The sequence below is a fragment of the Tamandua tetradactyla genome, chromosome 13 (assembly GCF_023851605.1).
Source record: "Tamandua tetradactyla isolate mTamTet1 chromosome 13, mTamTet1.pri, whole genome shotgun sequence".
NCBI classification, from domain to species: Eukaryota; Metazoa; Chordata; class Mammalia; order Pilosa; family Myrmecophagidae; genus Tamandua; species Tamandua tetradactyla.
In genome coordinates, this window is record NC_135339.1 from 53,339,930 (window position 1) to 53,362,652 (window position 22,723).

A 22,723-nucleotide genomic window follows, 5' to 3' on the forward strand; every position below is an offset into this window, starting at 1 on the left:
ATATGGTTCAATATAATACCATACAATGAAATGCTGTGTAATCATTTTAAAAATGAAACATTTGCACACACATTGTTATGCAACACTATCAAAGATATATAATGAAATAAAACAAGAAAAGTGCCAAACAGTTTGTAAAAGGAGATATATCTATATCCGTATATTTATTGGACTCTCTCCCTTCTACAAATATATTTAGATAATGTATATCTATATAGTACTTTATATAGAAAGAGAAAGAGGCAGAGACAGAGAGAAAGAGTCAGAGTCACCTAATAATTGTTAGTAGAAACGTTTTGGAGAAATGCAAGCATCTCATGTGGTGACTACTTACTCCCAAGCTTGAAGTTGAGTTTTACAGTCATTCCCTTCTTAACAAGGTGAGTTACTGACCTTGCAACCTAAACACCTATGATCTCAAACAATAAAACAGAATCAAATAAGAGTAATCATTTATTCTATTTTAGATTAGTCTAATGTATTATTTTCTTAACTCTACAAGTTAAATATTGAGGCAGACACTACATCTACATATATACTTATATATAGGTAAGTATACGTCATATTTATATTAAGATGTATACTTACCTATACATCTACATACTTACTACATACATATTGTATTTATAAGAGGGCCCCCAATTATCCCCATCTCTAAAATTCACACCTCTGTGTAATCCCCTCATCTTGAGTGTGTACAGGACCTATAACTTAAGCAGAATATGATAAAGGGGATGAGACATCACTTCCACAATTACATTAAATAACATTGTAACTTTTATTTGCTATCAGGCTTTATAACTCTCTCTCTTCCTGGCTTTGATAAAGTAAACCACCATATGGAGAGGCCCACACAGCAAGGAATTGAGGGTAGATTCTGGCCAAAAGCCAACAAGGAGATGTAACCCTCAATCTGACAGCCTGCCAGGAACTGAATTCTGCCAACAACTGTATGATCCTGCCCCAGTTGAGCTTCAGTTGAGTCCCTAGCCCTGGCAGATACCCTGACTATAGCCTTGTGAGAGATCCAAAAGAGGGGACCCAGCTAAGTCGTCCTTGACCCACAGACTGTGAGATATTAAAAGCCACTAAGTTATGGTAATTTGTTACGGAGCAATAGATAACTAACAGATACACACATATAAATAACTTTGAATTTATTTTATTGTGCATGTATGCATGCATATCTGCAAAATCAATTCTTATAAATGGAATTTGTGACTTAATGGGTATATGCCCTTAGGATTTTGAAAGATGTTGCTAAATTGCCCTCCATGACATTTTACCAATTAAAACTCACATATAGACATTTTAATTTAAAATGTTAAGAATATATAGATGTGTAGAGAGTGAAATGTTCCCCTTTACTCTCCCTCTCTCTCTCCTATCCCTAGTAATAACCACTGACTGCTACAATTTGATGTAGACCATCAATTTTTTACCTCTGAATGTGAGATATATTCAGACTACTTTTCAATGGTCTACAGTTGAGGTTCTTATCCTAGGGGGTATGTAAAGGTTCAGACCTTGTTCTATGCAATTGCATATACACATTTGCATTTACAATTATATTGATTTTTTTCTCCTTACTTAAATGAAATTATGGTATACATATTGCCATACAATTTGCTTTTCACATAATTTATCTTGGAGATAGCTCTAAATTAACCCATGTAGATATAAATATACTTCATCCTTTTTTGCTGCTAAATATATTACAAAAGCATAGGATAAATGGACTAATAGAAATGGTGGCACATTCTATAACTAACTGTTGCAATGTGCTTTGAAATTTTTTGCTTTTTTGTATATGTTATTTTTCAAAAAAGAGGGGAAAAAGTAGTTAGTGATGATAAAAAATATAGAGAGATTCCTCCTAGCCTCCAGTGTTCTGGAGCAGCGAGAACGAAAAATCTGGGATGATGGAATGGTAGTTCATGACAATCTCTGGGATCTGTTCTGTAACTACTTGCTGAAGAGTGCTTTGAAAATTATTGCTTTTTTATTTCTTGCTTTGTATATATGCTACATTATACAATTAAAGTTAAAAAAGAAGAAGAAGAAGAAGAAATGGTGGCACAACTTGAGTCTAGCAGTAGGGGAAGCCATTATCAGCCCTAGGGATAAAGGGAGAGAGTGGTTTCCAGAACCCAGAGAGAAACCTGAAGCTGTAGGAAAAGGGCTACCCAATAGGAACTATAGTCTTGGGTAAATAAACATAGCTATTGTCAAAACATGACCTACAGGAGGGTCTCAAGAGAATAAATACCTCAGTCTCTCTCCCATTATCCTTCAGCCTGCTGTCTAGACCCAATCAGAAGCCACAGTTATGGGAGTCTAGTTGATGCACTGCTTTAGTGACAAGCCTTCTGAGCCCAGAGAGGATGGATGGAGAAGGGTTGAGAGTGGACCTGAGGGAGGGAAGCAAACAAAGACTACCCAGAACACATCCTTACACATACATTTAACATCTGAAATCAGAATTCAGTTTATAATCAATGGAATAATGTGGTTTAACTTGCAGTATCTCTTTTTGTTTTTTACACAAAATACTGGCATGTATTATAGTTGATAGCACCTTACACTTAATGAAATGCATATTAAAAGCTAGGTACTTAGGAATGAGAGAAATATACACATATTAAATATTATTCTATGTCTCCTATCCAGGTGAGGAAACAGGTATAGTCAGTGAAGAATACATTAACATCCATAACAAAATTACTAGAGCTAATAAACAAATTCAGCAAAATAGCAGGGTACAAGATCAACACAGAGAATTGAGTAGTGCTCCTATACACCAGCAATGAACAATCCAAAGAAGAAATCAAGAAAAAAATTCCATGTATAGTAGCAACTAAAAGAATCAGATATCAGGAAATAAATTTAATCAAGGTTGTAAAGGACTTATACATGTAAAACTACAAAATATTGCTAAAAGAAATCACAGAAGACCTAAATAAATAGAAGGACATTCTGTGTTCATGGACTGAAAGACTAAATATTGCTAAGATGTCAGTTCTCCCCAAAGCAATTTATAATCCAATGCGATCAATCAAAACTCCATCAACGTTTTTTGCAGAAATGGAAAAGCCAATCATCAGATTTATATGGAAGGGTAAGTAGCCTCAAATAGCCAAAACTATTTTGAAAAAGAATAAAGTTGAAAGACTTTTACTACCTTACTTTAAAACTTATTGCAAAGCTACAGTAGCCAAAACATTGTGGTACTGGCACAAGGACAGGCATATAGACAGATGGATCTGAATTGAGTTCAGAAATAAACCCTTATACCTATGGCCAACCAATTTCCTTCCCCACTTTACTCATTTCATTTTTAATTCATGTAAGTAGTCTTATTACAAGAGCATCACAGAACAAGAAAGGATAGGCTTCATCCCAGGTGGAATCTCCTGATGAGTGAGCTTCCAGTTTCTGGACCTGGGGTCTCCTGCCCTGGATGACAGCACCATTCTGTTGTGCAGTTGTCTCAGTTAGTTCTTTCTACTAAGATGAATCTGCCTCTCTATTTATTGATCTTCTTGAGACCACAAGAATAAACCCCGTCTTATAGAAAATTTAAAAGGGATCTAGAATAAGATGGAAAAGAACAAGCTTTCTGTTTCTTGAATCACTTCCAAATTGCCTAGGTAGATGCCTCTGATACCTGCTAGTCACTACAGTACTTAAGTCAGAGATTGAAGGATACCGGAGATCTTTATTTCTTCCTACAGCTTCCATCTGTTATCCTTTCCTTTCAACCTGCAGAACTCTCTTTAGCATCTCTTATAGGGCTGGTCCAGTTGCGATGAACTTCCTCAGCTTTTGTTTATCTGAGAACGTCTTAATCTCTCCCACATTTTTGAAAGAAAGTCTCACTGGATATAAAAATCTTGACCCCTCAAAAAAAAAAAATCTTGATTTGGTAATTTTTTTTTTCATCACTTTAACGATTTCATCCCACTTTTTTCTTGCCTCCATGGTTTCGGTTGAGAAATTGGCATTCAATCTTATTGGGATTCCTTTGTATGTAACGTTTGCTTTCCTCTTGCAGCTTTCAGAACTCTCTCCTTGGTCTTGGCATCAGGCAGTTTGGTTACTGTGTCTGAGCGTGATTCTCTTTGAGTTTTTTGTGTTTGGGGTTCTTTGGGTTCTTGAATGTGTACATGCACATTGGGAAGTTCCCTGCCATTCTTTCTTTGATTTTCCTTCTGCCCCTTTCTCCCTTTCTTCTCCTATGGGGATTTCCATATTGTATATATTATTTCTTGCACTGCTTTAGCTGTCTGCAAGCTGCTTCTCTGCCTTCAGGACAAATTCCGGGAGGATGAGTTCAAGACAAGTTTTCTGGTAGTCTTTGGGCTTCCACCGGATAGATTTGCACTGACATAAAGGCACCCCTGTGTACACATAAAGGATGCTCTGCTCCCTCTGGAACAGGGCCAGGGTCAAACATGGGAGCACAGGCTGGCTCCAGGCCATGCCAAGGATGGGGTGGAGAAGGGGCCAGCAAGGATGTTACAAACTTCACCTACCATTTTCAGGCTTTTATTTTTTCTTTTGGCACTTTTCCAATTACTGCAACCCTTTAACTATTTTCAGGAGTTTTGAGGAAGATGGCTTTGCTATCTTTTGCGAGTTGTTCATAGATTCCGTGGGGGATGACCACCATGTTGGTCAACTGGAATTCCACCATATCTCCCTCTTATATTTATTTTTCTTCCTCATTTTTGATAGACAAGACTCTTGGTCTGCAGTTTTTTGTTTTGTTTTATTTTGTTTTGTTTTGCTTCGAGTACTTTAACTGTATCATCCCACTGCCTCCTTGCCTGCATAGTTTCCGATGAGAAATTATCACAATTGTATTGAAGCTTCCTTATATGGGACAGGTTACTGTTCTCTTGTGGCTTTCAGAATTCTCTCTTTATCTTTGGCATTAAACAGTTTGATTATAATATGCTGTAGCATGGATTATCCTGTTTGGACTTTATTGAGCATCTTGGATGTGTAAATTCATGTCTTTCAATAAATTGGCATATTTTCAGCCATTATTTCTTTGAATATTCTCTATTCCCTTTTCTTTCACTCTTCTCCTTTCTGGACTTGTACAGTGCATATACTGGTGCACTTAATGGTGTCCCGTAGGTTCTTCAGGTTTGTTCACTTTTCTTCATTCTTTCTTCCCTCTTCATCTCGGACTGGATGATTTCAATTATCTTGTCTTCAAGGTCACTGATTTTTTTTCTGCCAGCTCCAGTCTGTGTTGAACCCCTCTCTAAGGAATTTTTAATTTCTCTTACTGTGGTCTTCAGCTCTGTCTGATTCCTTTTTAGAATTTCTATCTCTCTATCAGTGTTCTCTTTATGTTCATCTGTCGTTGTTCTGATTTCCTTTAGTTCTTTGTCTATGTTCTTCTTTTGCATTTTGAGCATATTTTGGGTCATTTTTTAAAAAGTTTTTGCCCATTATGTCCCAGATCTGGTCCCTCTCACTAATGATTTCTAATGTTTTCTCCTTTGCCAAGGCCATCACTTCCTGTTTCTTTCTAAGTTTTGTAATCTTTTGTTAAAATCTGGACATTTTGATATTTGAATGTATTATCATTGGAAAATAAATGCTGAGGTATCTGTTCCTTAAGCTTGTATCCAGCTAGTATTTTTTCTGGCCAACTGATTTTTGACAAATGTGCCAATTCTACTCATTGGAGAAAGAATAGTCTCTGCAGCAAATGGTGCTGGAAAACTGAATGGCCATATGCAAAAAATGAAGGAGGTCCACTACCTCATATTGAAGCTGGATAGCCCCAGGAGCTCTCAGCAAAATCGAGATCTCAACCAAGGGTTGGCACCATAAGGATCCATGACTCAGTTTCAGAAAAGAATTCAAGGGCTAGTCAGTCCTTGAATTAAACAGCCAGATAGTTTAATAAACTTGATGTTGGAGAACCCCAGGAGTTCTTGACTGGGTGCCAGAGAGCTCCAGGAATTCTCTGCTGGAAGCCTGAGAGCCACAGGAATTCTTGGAGAAGTCTAGACCCCGACCAGGGACTGATGAAGTAAAGTTTCTTGACTCAGTTGCAGGAAACTCAGATGAAGGAAAGAACTCGAGGACTAATCGGTGTGTACAGCCAAAGAATCCAAAGACTAACCAGTGTGTACAGCTCAAAGAAAGAGGAGAAGCCCACTGAGGCCAGAATCCTTGCATTATAAGGATTTGGAAGGGCCCTTCCCCCTGTGGTGTGCTAATAAAAAGTTCTGATGAATGCTGCAATATCGGTAAACCTTGAAGACATCATATTGCGTGAAATAAACCAGACACTAAGAGACAAATATTGTATGATCTCATTTATATTAAATAAACAGAAAGTACAAATTTATAAAGTCAGAAACTAGAATACAGGTTTCCAGGGGCAGGGTGGGGTGGGAAATGGAGAGTTAATGTCTAATTGGTATAGAGTTTCTGTCTTCGGTCATGGAAGGTGTTTGCAATGGATGGTGGTGATGGACGCCCAACCTTGGAAATGTAATCAACACCATTCAGTTGTGTATTTGAGAGCGGATAAAATGAGACATTTCAGGCCTCATATAAGTTATCAGGAAAATAAAACATAGAACAATGCAACACAAAGAGTGAATCCTAATGCAGACTATGAGTATAGTTAAAAATGTAATTATAATAATAATGTTTCATCCGTTCTAACAAAGATACCATAGTAATGCACAATGTTGATGATAGGAAAAACTGTGTGTGTGAGGGAGGGCATATGGGAACTCTTTACTTTCTGCATGATTTTTCTGTATACTTAAAACTACTCTGATAAAAAATAGAATATATTAATAGCATAGTTCAATTAACAAATCATGTTTTAACTTGAATTTGCATCTATTTTAAGATGAATTTATTCCCAGCCATAAGCTTCTGTTTCTTCAGTGGAACCTCCTCTTCTGGTTTAGGGACAATTTGTTCTTTTCCAGTAGGGATCATCTATCTCAGTGTGGAAAGGGGAGCTCATGTGTGGGTTAATCCAACGATGCGTGCTGTAAATCCTGCAGTGCATCTTAGAGACTTTGTTCACCAGGATGTGCTTAATACCCAGGGAATCTACAGCTACACCCTGAAGTTCAGCGTTACTCTCTGCATTTTTAAGCATGTGCAACAAAAATTTAGCACTCTTTCTGGGCCACTAACTGTGTGTTCAGCCCCGCTGTGTGGCCTGGCACACCCACCATCACCACCCTCGTAACGACGGAACAGCACACGTCGCTTCTGGAAAGTGACACCTTTCAGATACTTGGTGGCTTTTCAAATATGCATCCCTTTAGTGGCCTGAACAATTTCTCTGGTGTTCTTAAAGTGAACACGAAGATTTGAACCTCTTGGTTTCCATGGTTTTGCAGAGTTTTCTAGGTCAAGTGAATAGCGAACCATTTTCAGAGATCCCGTTGGGCAGCTTACGGGAAGAAGGAGAACAGCGGCTGCTGGGAGAATTCATGGGCACAAACGAATTGTTAAACTGAGTAGGTACGTGCTCAGGAGTGACTGTCCTTTGAGGACTGGACCAGAGGTTCATGCTGCTCATGGCACAAAGGCAACATGAGTTGGCATCTGTAACCAGTTGGATGCTCAGTTCTGGTCAGACTATATCCTTACGTCCATTCGAAGGCAAAGAGGAATATAGAAACTTTGAAGAGTAGCTATAAGAGGGCCACCAAGATGATAATAACTATGAGGAAAGGTACATCAGTGTGGTCCTCTGAGAAGCGGAAGACAAGGTTTATTGAGGGAAACGCCTGTAGGGGGTAAGGGGCAGGAACAGGAATAGGAGGGGCGGACCTCTAAGTCCTGTGCAGGAAGAGTGAGAAGCAGGAGGAATGGGTTGAAAGAGCCTCCAACTGCAGTGCAGACTGTGAGAGTCTCAGCCAAGCCTCTGGGGATTGTGTCCTGGGGGAGTCCCACATTGCACAGGCTCGGTCTCCTGCAGGCTCAGTCACTGACGGGGAGTGGCTCAGTGACAGCAGACACTTGGCGGTGGATTCTGAGTGTGCAGCAGCTGCACGCTGTCAGCTAGCGACACTCTTCACAGCAGACTCTCACAGGGAGATCTGAGCAGTGCTCTCCCATGGCTGTCGAAAAAGTTTAATAAAAGATTACATTTCCATTTGGCTAAGGCATGATTTGGGTCCTTTTTAGCCCACCACCACAAACCTTTATTGTGGCTAAAGCTACTAAAAGTGTAGATGATAGAAACCAACAACCAGTTGTATGACCTCAGACCATTTGTTTCATTTCTCTGAGCCTCAGTTTTTTCATCTGTATAAGAGAGAGACTAATAATAGTACTTTCCCTATAGGGGTTTTGGGGATTAAATGAGATACTCATATAAAGCAGAGTGCCTGGAACATTGCAGACATGTAGTAAATCAACAGTGGTTGCATTTCCTTTAGCATACAAATGCAGACATCTATAAAGGACTTCTAGTCTTAAAGGGCACTTACACAAATTAGTGATCAGCATCTCTCCTTCTCAGCTGGGAAGAGCATAACAGGAAATGTGTAGTTTTAGAAAAAAGAATTATCTGATACTGAGCACCATATACAGTAATTGTATGCTTAATGTGAAAGACAGGAGGGTTGTAAGATCTCCTTCAATGTGGAGGTCTTGAAAGGAGATGAGAATCTTCAGGAAAGTATATATGTGTTCTTGGAAGCTGACCTTCCAACTCTAAGGCCTTCTTACAACTTCAAAGAACAACTTTCCTTAGTTCTAAACCAGTGATTACAACTGCAGAGTTTTGATGAACTTACCCCAGGTTTTGTCCCTCTTGTGACCTCTAGATCACTGCATTCAAACTTTTCCCCATTTCAGTTTTAAAAAACAGCCACAAACCTGGCCCTGGCATCATGGGATCGACAATGCCATCCTAACCAAAAGGGGGGAAAGAAGTGTAATAAATAAGGTACCAGTGGCTGAGAGAGTTCAAATCGAGTCAAGAGGTGACTCTTAGGCAAGCTTCAGTTAGACATTGCTATCTATCATGCTTGCCAACCCCCAACCAAAACCATTCCTGTCAACCCTAAAGAATGCTCAGGGCTTTATATGAGATTCTACAAAGCTTCCATGCACTAGGATTACTTCCCAGAAACATACAACCTCCAGATGGATTCCTAGGCCAGATAAGTCCTGAAACTCAGAGGGGGATCAACTAGTTCCATCCCCCTATCCCATATTATCGACAACTCCTTCCAACATGAAAAAGTTAGAATGGGCATAGCCCAAATATTCCTTAAGATAGGGAGAAAGCTCAAAGGAGATATTGGAGTTATACAGAGAAGTATGATTGCTGAATCATTATATTGATATTTCTTTTAGTTTCCAGTGTCTTTGGAGCAGCTAGTAATAAAAACCTAGAATTTTGGAATTGTAACACATGTCAAACTCTGAAATTCTACAACTAATTGTTATAGTATACTTTGAAATTTATTGCTTTTTCGTACATATGTTATTTTTCACAAAAAAAAAAGTCAATTGTGATGATGAATGCACAGCTATATGATGATACTGTGAACCACTGAATATACACTGTCATGGTTAGGGACATGTGTCAACTTGACCAAGTTGTGGTACCTGTTTATCTGATCAGGCAAGTGCTGGCCTGTCTGTTGCAATGAGGACATTTCATAGAATTAGATCATGATCACGTCAGCTGCATCCACAGCTGATTCCATTTGTAATCAGCCAAAGGGGAGTGTCTTCTACAATGAGTGATGCTTAATCTAATCACGGGAAGCCTTTTAAGGAGGATTCAGAGGAGACAGATTCCATTCCTGCTTCGGCTGGTGAGCCTCTCCTGTGGAGTTCATCCAGACCCTCCATCGGAGTCGTCGGCTTCACAGCCTGCCCTGTGGATTTTGGACTCTGTGTTCCTGCAGTCACGTGAGACACTTCTATAAATTTTATATTTGCAAGTGTTCCCTGTTGATTCTGTTTCTCTAGAGAACCCTAACTAATACATACACTTTGGATGATTACATGGTGTTTCAGTTTGCTAAAGCTGCCAGAATGCAATATGGCAGAAACAGAATGACTTTTAAAAGTGGGAATTTATTAAGGCAGGTTTACAGTTCTAAGGCCTTGAAAATGTCAAACTTAGGCATTCAGGGTAAGATACTTTGATTCAAGAAAGGCCAATGGTCCGATAAATCCCAGAGTGATTTGAACATGAATTAAAAAGTATTTGCAAAGTCCCCTTGGGGTAATGGCAAGAAAGGGGAAAAATTCAACTTCCCCATGTAGAGAATTCCTGATATTCTCACAAGCAGTGGGGACAGCCAAAGCAATAGGCTGAGCCCTCAATCTTGGGGTTTGTTCATGTGAAACTTATCTCCGCAAAGGATAGGCTAAGCCTACTTAAAATTAGGCCTAAGAGTCACCCCCAGAGAACCTCTTTTGTTGCTCAGATGTGGCCTCTCTCTCTCAGTCAACATGACAAGCAAACTCACTGCCCTCCCCTGTCTACGCGGGACATAACTTCCAAGAGTGTGGACCTTCCTGGCAACGTGGGACAGAAATCCTAGAATAAGCTGGGACTCAGCATAAAGGGATTGAGAAAAACTTCTTGACCAAAAGGGGGAAGAGAGAAATGAGACAAAATAAAGTGTCAATGGCTGAGAGATTTCAAACAGTCGAGAGGTTATCCTGGAGGCTATTCTTACACATTATATAAATATCACCTTTTTAGTTAAAGTATATTGGAGAGATTGGAGGGAAGTGCCTGAAACTGTAAAGTTGTGTTCCAGTAGCCATGTTTCTTGAAGATGATTGTATAATGATATAGCTTTCAAAATGTGATTGTGTGATTGTGAAAACCTTGTGTCCGATGTTCCTTTTATCCATGGTGTGGACAGATGAGTAAAACATACGGATTGAAAATAAATAAATAATGGGGGAACAAATGTTAAAATAAATTTAGTAGATTGAAATGCTAGTGATCAATGAAAGGGAGTGGTAAGGAGTATAGAAAAAAATAGGAGAAACAAAAGCTAAAACATACTGGGTAGATAGAATTACGAGCAGTCAATGAGAGGGAGGAGTATGTGGTATATGTATGAGCCTTTTTCTTTTTTCTTTTTATTTCTTTTTCTGAATTGAAGCAAATGTTCTAAGAAATGATCATGGTGATGAATATTCAACTATGTGATGATATTGTGAGCTATTGATTATTTACCAAGAATGGAGGGCAGGCCACGGTGGCTCAGCAAGCAGAGTTTTCGCCTGCCATGCCGAAGACCTGGGTTTGATTCCTGGTGCCTGCCAATGCAGAAAAAAAAAAAAAAAGAGTTGAATGATCATATGGTAAGAATGTTCATGTTTGTTTGTTGTTATGTTAAAAAAAAAAAAGAAAGAAAGAAAGGCCAATGTGTCCAGAACACCTCTGTCGGCTGGAAAGGCACATGGCAACATCTGCTAGCTTACTCTCTTGGCTTAGCATTTTTAAGGATTTCGCAGGGATATTTTCCTTCTGCATCTCCAAAGATCTCTGGCTCTGTAGCTTTTTCCGAAATGGTTCCCTTTTAAAGGGCTCCAGTAAGCAACCCCACCTTGAATGGGTGGAGACACATCTCCATGGAAACCATCTAATCAAAAGTTACAGCCCACAATTTGGTGAGTCACATCTCTATGGAAACAATAGAAAAGATCCCATCCAGCAATACTGGATGAGGATTAAAGGACACAACTTTTCTGAGGTACAAAATAGCGTCAAACCAGCACACATGGTATATGATACATAATATGCATCAATAAAATTGTGTTAAAATAAAAAAAAGGGTTGGGAGAAGGATCAGAAGAGAAGGAGGTGTTATAATAGAGAAGATAGGATTTAACAAATGAGTATGACTGCTGAATCCTTATATTGATACTTCCTTTAGTCACCAGTATCTTGGAGCTGTTGGAAGGAAAAACCTGAAATTGTGGAACTATAACCCATTGCAAACTTGGAAATCTGTTCTATAACTACTTATTACAATGTACTTTGAAATATGTTATATTTCACAATAAAAATGTAAAAAAAAAAGCCACAAAAGCAGATCAAACCTCCTCTTTTTAAAGCAAGAAGGCTGTTTTTACTATATTAAAATTATTTAGTGGTCATCATATAAGACAACAAGCAGTAAGAAAATATGATGGAAGATGCCATTAATAACAACACAAAGGTAACATACCTAAGAATAAACTCAACAATATAGCAGCATTATTTACAATTGCAAGGAGATGGAAACAGCCAAAATGTCCATCAACAGACGGGTGGCTAAACAAACTGTGGTATATACATACGATGGAATATTAAGCAGCTTTAAGACAGAATAAACTTATGAAGTATGTAACAACATGGATGGACCTTGAGAACATTATGCTGAGTGAGACTAGCCAAAAACTGAAGGACAAATACTGTATGGTCTCATTGATATGAACTGACATTAGTGAATAAACTTGGAATATTTTGTTCGTAACAGAGACCATCAGGAGATAGAAATAAGATTCCAAGTACTTATTGGAATTTAAAATGTCACCTTCTATGTGAGACTAAAGTAAAAAATGTTTATCTGTTACAAAATTAATATTTTGACTAGAGCATTTCCTAACACAACTTATGTAGATAGTTTGATTGAACGCCATAAGTACTTGGAATCTCAGGTAGGATATGAGATTTTGTTGGTTTGTTCAGAGTGATGCACCGATGAATCCCAGATTGATTCGATCAGTGAGTGGAAAAGTATCTGCAAAGCCCCCTTCGGGAGTGGTGAGAATGGGGAGAAATTCAACTTCCCCAAGTTGAATTCTTGATATTCTTACAAACAGTGTGGGCAAACAAAGCTATAGGCAGAGTCCCCAGTCTTGGGGTTTGTTCATATGAAACTTAACCCCACAAAGGATAGGTCAAGTCTACTTAAAATTTAAGCCTAAGAGTCCCCCCCAAGAGAGCCTCTTCTGTTGCTCAGATGTGGCCCCTCTCTCCAGCCAACACAATGAGCAGTCTCACCACCCTACCCCTCTCTATGTGGGACATGACTCCCAGGGGTGTGGACCTTCCTGGCAACGTGGGACAGAGATCTTGGAATGAGCGGAGACTCAGCATCAAGGGATTGAGAAAAACCCTAGAATGAGCTGAGAATTAACATCAAGGGATTGAGAGAACCTTCTTGACCAAAAGGGGGAAGAGTGAAATGAGACAAAGTGTCAATGGCAGAGAGATTCCAAGCAGAGTTGAGAGGTTATCCTGGAGGTTATTCTTACGCATTAAGTAGATATCACCTTGTTGTTCAAGATGTAGTGGAGAGGCTGGAGGGAACTGCCTGAAAATGTAGAGCTGTGTTCCAGTAGCCATGTTTCTTGATGATGACTGAACAATGATATAGCTGTCACAATGTGACTGTGTGATTGTGAAAACCCTGTGTGTGATGCTCCTTTTATCTACCATATCAACAGATGAGTAGAACATATGGAATAAAAATAAATAACAGGGGGAGCAAATGTTAAAATAAATTTAGTTTGAAATTCTAATGATAAATGAAAGCGAGGGGTAAGGGGTATGGTATGTATAATCTTTTTTTTCTGTTATCTTTTTATTTCTTTTTCTGTTGTCTTTTTATTCCTTTTTCTAAATCGATGCAAATGTTGTAAGAAATGATGAATATGCAACTATGCGATGATATTGAAAATTGCTGAGTGTATATGTAGAATAGAATGATATGTTAATGTTTTTGTTTTTTGTTGTTAATTTTTTTTAATTAATAAAAAAGCAAAAAAAAAAGAAAATGGATCTACTTAAAATTAGTTTCAGGATTATTTGTGCATGACCCTTCTCCTTTAAAGTCATGCAAACATTTTCTTTTTCTCATTTTGATTTCCTTATGTTTTATTGGAATGTCACTTTTATTCATATGTCACACGCAGTTTCATTCAATTTAAATAAACAATTTTCTTTATCATTAAAATGTTTTTACCCTTATATAAGTGAAACAGACAATATTAACTTATTTGTTTCTATAAGCTTCTGATAACATTAGTAATAGAAAGCAATACATATACCAAATAAGTGCTGATAGCGTGAATTTAAATTAATTCTAATTTTCCCCCATGAAGTATGATTCATTCTTGATTTGAGGATCTTCTATTGTTTCAGTCAACTCATCTCATACATCTTCCATCTAGCCTAAATGAAGTCTAATTGCTATAGCAGCATTTAATAGACATTCACATTGTATGCCTGAAAGCACTTCAATGGTCAGTTCTGATATGTGTTTCATCAAGACATGACATCTTTGGTCAGAACCAGGAAACAGTGCCCATAATCTTCGAAATGATGTGAAGAATGACAATGCTATTTGTGCCAGTTTGAAACTATTGTGTACCCCAGAAAAGCCATGTCCTTTAATTCTCATTCAACATTACTGGGTGGGATCTTTTTCATTGTTTCCATGGAGATGTGACCCACCCAATTGTGGGTGGTAGCTTTTGATTAGATGGTTTCCATGGAAGTGAGTCTCCACCCATTCAAGGTGGGGTTGCTTACTGGAGCCCTTTTAGAGGGAACCATTTTGGAAAAAAGCTACAGAGCCAGCAGAGCTGAGAGAGTTTTAGAGCCAGAGATCTTTGGAGATGCAGGAGGAGAACACCATGGGGACTCCTTATGAAATGAGAAGCCGGGAGAGAAATCTAGCCGATGTTCCCATGTGCCTTTCCAACTGACATGTATTCTGGACCCGTTGGTCTTTCTCGAATCAAGGTATCTTTCCCTGAATGCCTTAGTTTGAACATTTCCTGGTCTTAGAACTATAAACTTGTAACTTAATAAATTCCCTATTAAAAGCTGCTCCATTTCTGGTATATTGCATTCTGACAGCTTTTGCAAACTTTTGAAAGCACAGCTGATAATGTGTCTCCTGAAACAAATTTAAATTATATACTGCATTGCCCAAAATGGCAGCCACTAGACACATGTGGCTATTGAGCATTTAAAATGTGGCTAGTCCAAATTGAGATTACTACAAGTATAAAATATATACAGGATTCTAAAAGCTTAGTAAAAGAAAAAACAAAGAATGTAAAATACCTCACTAATAATTTTTAATATTGATTGCATGTTGAAATGATATTTTAGATATATTAGGAAGAATAAATTAATTTCACTTCTTTCTTTTTATGGTTGCAATGTAAATATTTAAAATCTTAGAGATATATATGTGGCTTGCTGTAGAGCACAAAGAAGGCTTCTGGAATTTTGGCCACAGTTCTTGTTTGTACATTTTTTCCTTTACCAAAGGATGTTAGCATTGCTATTATTTGCTTGGCCTCAGCAATCTTTTAGATCAAGACCCATGTAATTGAAAGGGTTTTTGGCTTGTTTGCTTGTTTAATTCTTTACTTGAGTCAAAACCTTTACTTTTCATAACTGGGGTAAAACTAATGAAATGTTAGTTACAATTTTCCTGTTCTTCCGTGACTTTGATTTTCTTATTTTCTTCTTCTGTCAATTTGACAATAATAAATGTTAGTTCAAATGCCTTTTGTTCTGGGTACAAACTAGTGGAACTTATTATTATTTACTCTTCAAAATTCTCCTTTTAATTATAAACCATTAAATCCATGCTTCCATTTTGAATTCTTTATCCTACATGGTGATAATTTGCTTTATTATTTTTTAGCTATCTTACACATTTGGCTCTTCTAGCTTTAATTTTGAAATCATTTTTACTAAACCTAGAAATTCTCCTTTATTTTCTGTCAATATTTCAGCAATAAATCCTATGAAATGCATCAGTATGCCTGGCTAAATAGTGGACACATATTATTGTTTTAGGGATATCACATCAATGTTTTATATTGGTATTTCCCTTTCATTGTGGAGTGCTATCAATTGTCTACTGTTTACTCAAATTTTTTCTTTGAGTTCCAGTAATTGCATGTGCTTTTTTTTTTTAACTTTTTTTATTGTATGATATAACGTATATATACAAGGCAAAGAAGTGAAAAAGCAGTAGTTTTCAAAGTTGCATTTTTTTTTAATGAGTAAGTGACAGTTATATTCTTTTAATTAAGAATCTAAATATGTCCTTTCACAAGTCCCCTCACTGGCCAAAACTTATCATGAAGATTGTTCTGAAACATGTGAGAGTAGTTTCAGAACACTCTGAGTTTTTATTAGAATATAAAAGCTGGTTTCTACAGTTTGCAATTTGAAGGAATTTTGGTACAAAATTAAATATTAAAATTTCTGCCAAGTTTGTACAATGGAAAATTGGATAATCATTTGAATCAAATTATTTTTTTCTAGAAATATTTTCAGGCTGTTAGGAGGATATAGGGGCCATTTCCCAAAGTGTTTACCCAATAAATACAGTAAAATTCCAGAGGTCTCCTCTTTCTTGTCCAGCTTGCCTATTTCATGGATATAATTTTCTTCATCTCCTAACTGGCAGACCAGAGTAGGATTTGAGATTTCTAAGTTGTGACTTAGTAGGAATTATTATCTTTTTTATTCTCGTTGCTTTGATTAGTCATTACATCTCCACTTATTAAAGAATTTGGAGTTGCAGAGATTTTCATCTACTTGTTCAAACTGTAGATTTGATGAGAATAATATTCTTGTTAAATTGTATTGTTTTGATAAATAATTAAATCTTCATTAAAGAAGGAATTTTTAATCTCCTGTTTGCACATTTTATATGATCATGTCCTAAGGTTGAGAGTTTTTAAAAATTTAAATAAATCACCTCTTTGAAGATTTTCTAATTCCTTTTTCTTTTCAGCTTTTTTTTAGTTTTGAGTTCTACTTCGATAATTTGTATCACAATATTGACTATTGTGATACATTTTATCAAAAAATAAAATGCGGGACTTCCTGGAAGATGGCGGCTTAGTAAGACGCGCGGATCTTAGTTTCTTCTCCAGGACAGCTACTAGGGGAGTAGAAACGATACAGAAAGCGCCCAAAGCCACAACAGAGATAAAAAAAGACAGCGTACCCCATCCTGGAACGGCTGGCTGGCTGAGAGAAGCAGCTCGGGTGAGGTCGCCGAGGCGCGCGGGCCTCACCGGGCGGGGCGGGAAGCGGCCGGAGTTACTCCCTTCCCCCTTCCCGGGCCAGCTGGGAGAATTGGAGAGGCGGTCCCCTGAAACCAAGGCGGCTGGCGCCCACACCACGCACAGCCCCCGGACCAACTGAGAGAATTGGATCGGAAACCCCCAGGCCACGGAGAACGGTGACGGGTGGGGGAGGCCCCTTCCAAACCCGTGACTCCCGGGGAACGTGCACTCTCTCGGGCGGGCCGCTGCCGCTGGCGCCCTCCCGCCACGCTTGTCGCCCAGGGCCGACTAGGAAATTCGGACGGGCTCTTTCCCGGGCTGCGGCGAACAGCAACCCTCCCTGCGTTCGGACCCCGGGCCGGCTCAAGCCGCTTGGGCTAGCGAACCCCCCCGGACGGCGAGAGTTTTCCAAAGTTTAAGGTCCCACAGCACCTTTTACTGGTGGGACCCGCAGACAAACGTGTGCCACGAGCGCCACCTACTGGGCAGGATAAGAAAAACAGAACCCAGAGATTTCACAGAAAAATCTTCCAAACTTTTGGATCCAATACCCAGGTAAATCTGTCTAAATGCGCAGACGCCAACAGAAGATAACGGATCACGCTCAAATAATTGAAAATATGGCCCAGTCAAAGGAACAAACCAATAGTTCAAATGAGATATGGGAGCTGAGACAACTAATGCTAAATATACGAACAGAAATGGAAAACCTCTTCAAAAACGAAATCGATAAATTGAGGGAGGACATGAAGAAGACATGGGCTGAACATAAAGAAGAAATAGAAAAACTGAAAAAACAAATCACAGAACTTATGGAAGTGAAGGACAAAGTAGAAAAGATAGAAAAAACAATGGATACCTACAATGATAGATTCAAAGAGACAGAAGATAGAATTAGTGATTTGGAGGATGGAACATCTGAATTCCAAAAACAAACAGAAACTATCGGGAAAAGAATGGAAAAATTTGAACAGGGTATCAGGGAACTCAAGGACAATATGAAGCGCACAAATATACGTGTTGTGGGTGTCCCAGAAGGAGAAGAGAAGGGAAAAGGAGGAGAAAAACCAATGGAAGAAATTTTCACTGAAAATTTCCCAACTCTTATGAAAGACCTAAAATTACAGATCCAAGAAGTGCAGCGCACCCCAAAGAGATTAGACCCAAATAGGCATTCTCCAAGACACTTACTAGTTAGAATGTCAGAAGTCAAAGAGAAAGAGAGGATCTTGAAAGCAGCAAGAGAAAAACAATCCATCACATACAAGGGAAACCCAATAAGACTATGTGTAGATTTCTCAGCAGAAACCATGGAGGCTAGAAGACAGTGGGATGATATATTTAAATTACTAAAAGAGAAAAACTGTCAACCAAGACTCCTATATCCAGCAAAATTGTCCTTCAAAAATGAGGGAGAAATTAAAACATTCTCAGACAAAATGTCACTGAGAGAATTTGTGACCAAGAGACCAGCTCTGCAAGAAATACTAAAGGGAGCACTAGAGTCAGAACCAAAAAAACAGAAGAGAGAGATATGGAGAAGAGTGTAGAAAGAAGGAAAGTCAGATATGATATATATAATACAAAAGGCAAAATGGTAGAGGAAAATATTATCCAAACAATAATAACATTAAATGTTAATGGACTGAATTCCCCAATCAAAAGACATAGAATGGCAGAATGGATTAAAAAACAGGATCCTTCTATATGCTGTCTACAGGAAACACATCTTAGACCCAAAGATAAACATAGGTTGAAAGTGAAAGGTTGGGAAAAGATATTTCATGCAAATAACAACCAGAAAATAGCAGGAGTGGCTATACTAATATCCAACAAGTTAGACTTCAAATGTAAAACAGTTAAAAGAGACAAAGAAGGACACTATATACTAATAAAAGGAACAATTAAACAAGAAGACATAACAATCATAAATATTTACGCACCGAACCAGAATGCCCCAAAATACGTGAGGAATACACTGCAAACACTGAAAAAGGAAATAGACACAAATACCATAATAGTTGGAGACTTCAATTCCCCACTCTCATCAATGGACAGAACATCTAGACAGAGGATCAATAAAGAAATAGAGAATCTGAATATTACTATAAAGGAGCTAGACTTAACAGACATTTATAGGACATTACATCCCACAACAGCAGGATACACCTTTTTCTCAAGTGCTCATGGATCATTCTCAAAGATAGACCATATGCTGGGTCACAAAGCAAGTCTTAACAAATTTAAAAAGATTGAAATCATACACAACACTTTCTCGGATCATAAAGGAATGAAGTTGGAAATCAATAATAGGCGGAATGCCAGAAAATTCACAAATACCTGGAGGCTCAACAACACACTCTTAAACAACGAGTGGGTCAAAGAAGAAATTGCAAGAGAAATTAGTAAATACCTCGAGGCAAATGAAAATGAAAACACAACATATCAAAACTTATGGGATGCAGCAAAGGCAGTGCTAAGAGGGAAATTTATTGCCCTACATGCCTATATCAGAAAAGAAGAAAAGGCAAAAATGCAGGAATTAACTGTTCAATTGGAAGAACTGGAGAAAGAACAGCAAACTAATCCCAAAGCAAGCAAAAGGAAAGAAATAACAAAGATCAGAGCAGAAATAAATGAAATTGAAAATATGAAAACAGTAGAGAAAATCAATAAGACCAGAAGTTGGTTCTATGAGAAAATCAATAAGATTGATGGGCCCCTATCAAGATTGACAAAAAGAAGAAGAGAGAGGATGCAAATAAATAAGATCAGAAATGGAAGAGGAGACATAACTACTGACCTCACAGAAATAAAGGAGGTAATAACAGGATACTATGAACAACTTTACGCTAATAAATACAACAATTTAGAGGAAATGGACGGGTTCCTGGAAAGACATGAACAACCAACTTTGACTCAAGAAGACATAGATGACCTCAACAAACCAATCACAAGTAAAGACATTGAATCAGTCATTCAAAAGCTTCCTAAATAGAAAAGTCCAGGACCAGATGGCTTCACATGTGAATTCTACCAAACGTTCCAGAAAGAATTAGTACCAATTCTCCTCAAACTCTTCAAAAAAATCGAAGTGGAGGGAAAACTACCTAATTCATTCTATGAAGCCAACATCACCCTCATACCAAAACCAGGCAAAGATATTACAAAAAAAGAAAACTACAGACCAATCTCTCTAATGAATACAGATGCAAAAATCCTCAATAAAATTCTAGCAAATCGTATCCAACAACACATTAAAAGAATTATACATCATGACCAAGTAGGATTCATCCCAGGTATGCAAGGATGGTTCAACATAAGAAAATCAATTAATGTAATACACCACATCAACAAATCAAAGCAGAAAAATCACATGATCATCTCAATTGATGCAGAGAAGGCATTCGACAGGATTCAACATCCTTTCCTGTTGAAAACACTTCAAAAGATAGGAATACAAGGGAACTTCCTTAAAATGATAGAGGGAATATATGAAAAACCCACAGCTAATATCATCCTCAATGGGGAAAAATTGAAAACTTTCCCCCTAAGATCAGGAACAAGACAAGGATGTCCATTATCACCACTATTATTCAACATTGTGTTGGAGGTTCTAGCCAGAGCAATTAGACAAGAAAAAGAAATACAAGGCATCAAAATTGGAAAGGAAGAAGTAAAACTATCACTGTTTGCAGACGATATGATACTATACGTCGAAAACCCAGAAAAATCCACAACAAAACTACTAGAGCTAATAAATGAGTACAGCAAAGTAGCAGGTTACAAGATCAACATTCAAAAATCTGTAGCATTTCTATACACTAGTAATGAACAAGCTGAGGGGGAAATCAAGAAACGAATCCCATTTACAATTGCAACTAAAAGAATAAAATACCTAGGAATAAATTTAACTAAAGAGACAAAAAACCTATATAAAGAAAACTACAAAAAACTGCTAAAAGAAATCACAGAAGACCTAAATAGATGGAAGGGCATACCGTGTTCATGGATTGGAAGACTAAATATAGTTAAGATGTCAATCCTACCTAAATTGATTTACAGATTCAATGCAATACCAATCAAAATCCCAACAACTTATTTTTCAGAAATAGAAAAACCAATAAGAAAATTTATCTGGAAGGGCAGGGTGCCCCGAATTGCTAAAAACATCTTGAGGAAAAAAAACGAAGCTGGAGGTCTCACGCTGCCTGACTTTAAGGCATATTATGAAGCCGCAGTGGTCAAAACAGCATGGTACTGGCATAAAGATAGATATATCGACCAATGGAATCGAATAGAGTGCTCAGATATAGACCCTCTCATCTATGGACATTTGATCTTTGATAAGGCAGTCAAGCCAACTCACCTGGGACAGAACAGTCTCTTCAATAAATGGTGCCTAGAGAACTGGATATCCATATGCAAAAGAAGGAAAGAAGACCCATCTCTCACACCCTATACAAAAGTTAACTCAAAATGGATCAAAGATCTAAACATTAGGTCTAAGACCATAAAACAGATAGAGGAAAATGTTGGGAGATATCTTATGGATCTTACAACTGGAGGCGGTTTTATGGACCTTAAACCTAAAGCAAGAGCACTGAAGAAGGAAATAAATAAATGGGAACTCCTCAAAATTAAACACTTTTGTGCATCAAAGAACTTCATCAAGAAAGTAGAAAGACAGCCTTCACAATGGGAGACAATATTTGGAAATGATATATCAGATAAAGGTCTAGTATCCAGAATTTATAAAGAGATTGTTCATCTCAACAACAAAAAGACAGCCAACCCAATTACAAAATGGGAAAAAGACTTGAACAGACACCTATCAGAAGAGGAAATACAAATGGCCAAAAGGCACATGAAGAGATGCTCAATGTCCCTGGCTATTAGAGAAATGCAAATCAAAACCACAATGAGATATCATCTCACACCCACCAGAATGGCCATTATCAACAAAACAGAAAATGACAAGTGCTGGAGAGGATGCGGAGAAAGAGGCACACTTATCCACTGTTGGTGGGAATGTCAAATGGTGCAACCACTGTGGAAGGCAGTTTGGCGGTTCCTCAAAAAGCTGAATATAGAATTGCCATACGACCCAGCCATACCATTGCTGGGAATATACTCAAAGGACTTAAGGGCAAAGACACAAACGGACATTTGCACACCAATGTTTATAGCAGCATTATTTACAATTGCAAAGAGATGGAAACAGCCGAAATCTCCATCAACAGAAGAGTGGCTAAACAAACTGTGGTATATACATACGATGGAATACTATGCAGCTTTAAGACAGGATAAACTTATGAAGCATGTAATAACATGGATGGACCTAGAGAACATTATGCTGAGTGAGTCTAGCCAAAAACTCAAGAACAAATACTGTATGGTCCCACTGATGTGAACAGACATTCGAGAATAAATTTGGAATATGTCCTTGATAACAGAGTCCAGCAGGAGGTAGAAACAGGGTAAGATAATGGCCAATTGGAGTTGAAGGGATACAGACGGTGTAACAGGACTAGATACAAAAACTCAAAAATGGACAGCACAATAATACCTAATTGTAAAGTAATCATGTTAAAACACTGAATGAAGCTGCATCTGAGCTATAGGTTTTTGTTTTGTT

At 37.9% G+C, this 22,723-nt stretch overlaps 1 long non-coding RNA gene across 3 annotated transcripts; it reads right to left on the reverse strand.

Moving 5' to 3' along the window:
• Positions 1-7,754: 7,754 nt before the first annotated feature.
• LOC143653150 (uncharacterized) lies at positions 7,755-13,398 on the reverse strand. Of its 3 annotated transcripts, XR_013161121.1 has the most exons (4): positions 13,312-13,398; positions 11,225-11,307; positions 8,805-8,920; positions 7,755-8,123 (listed from the first exon to the last, which is right to left on the reverse strand). It is a non-coding gene; the product is annotated as an uncharacterized LOC143653150 (long non-coding RNA). The 3 variants fall into 3 exon arrangements; XR_013161120.1 differs by lacking the exon at positions 8,805-8,920; XR_013161122.1 differs by lacking the exon at positions 8,805-8,920 and having other exon boundaries at positions 13,294-13,381.
• Positions 13,399-22,723: the final 9,325 nt, after the last annotated feature.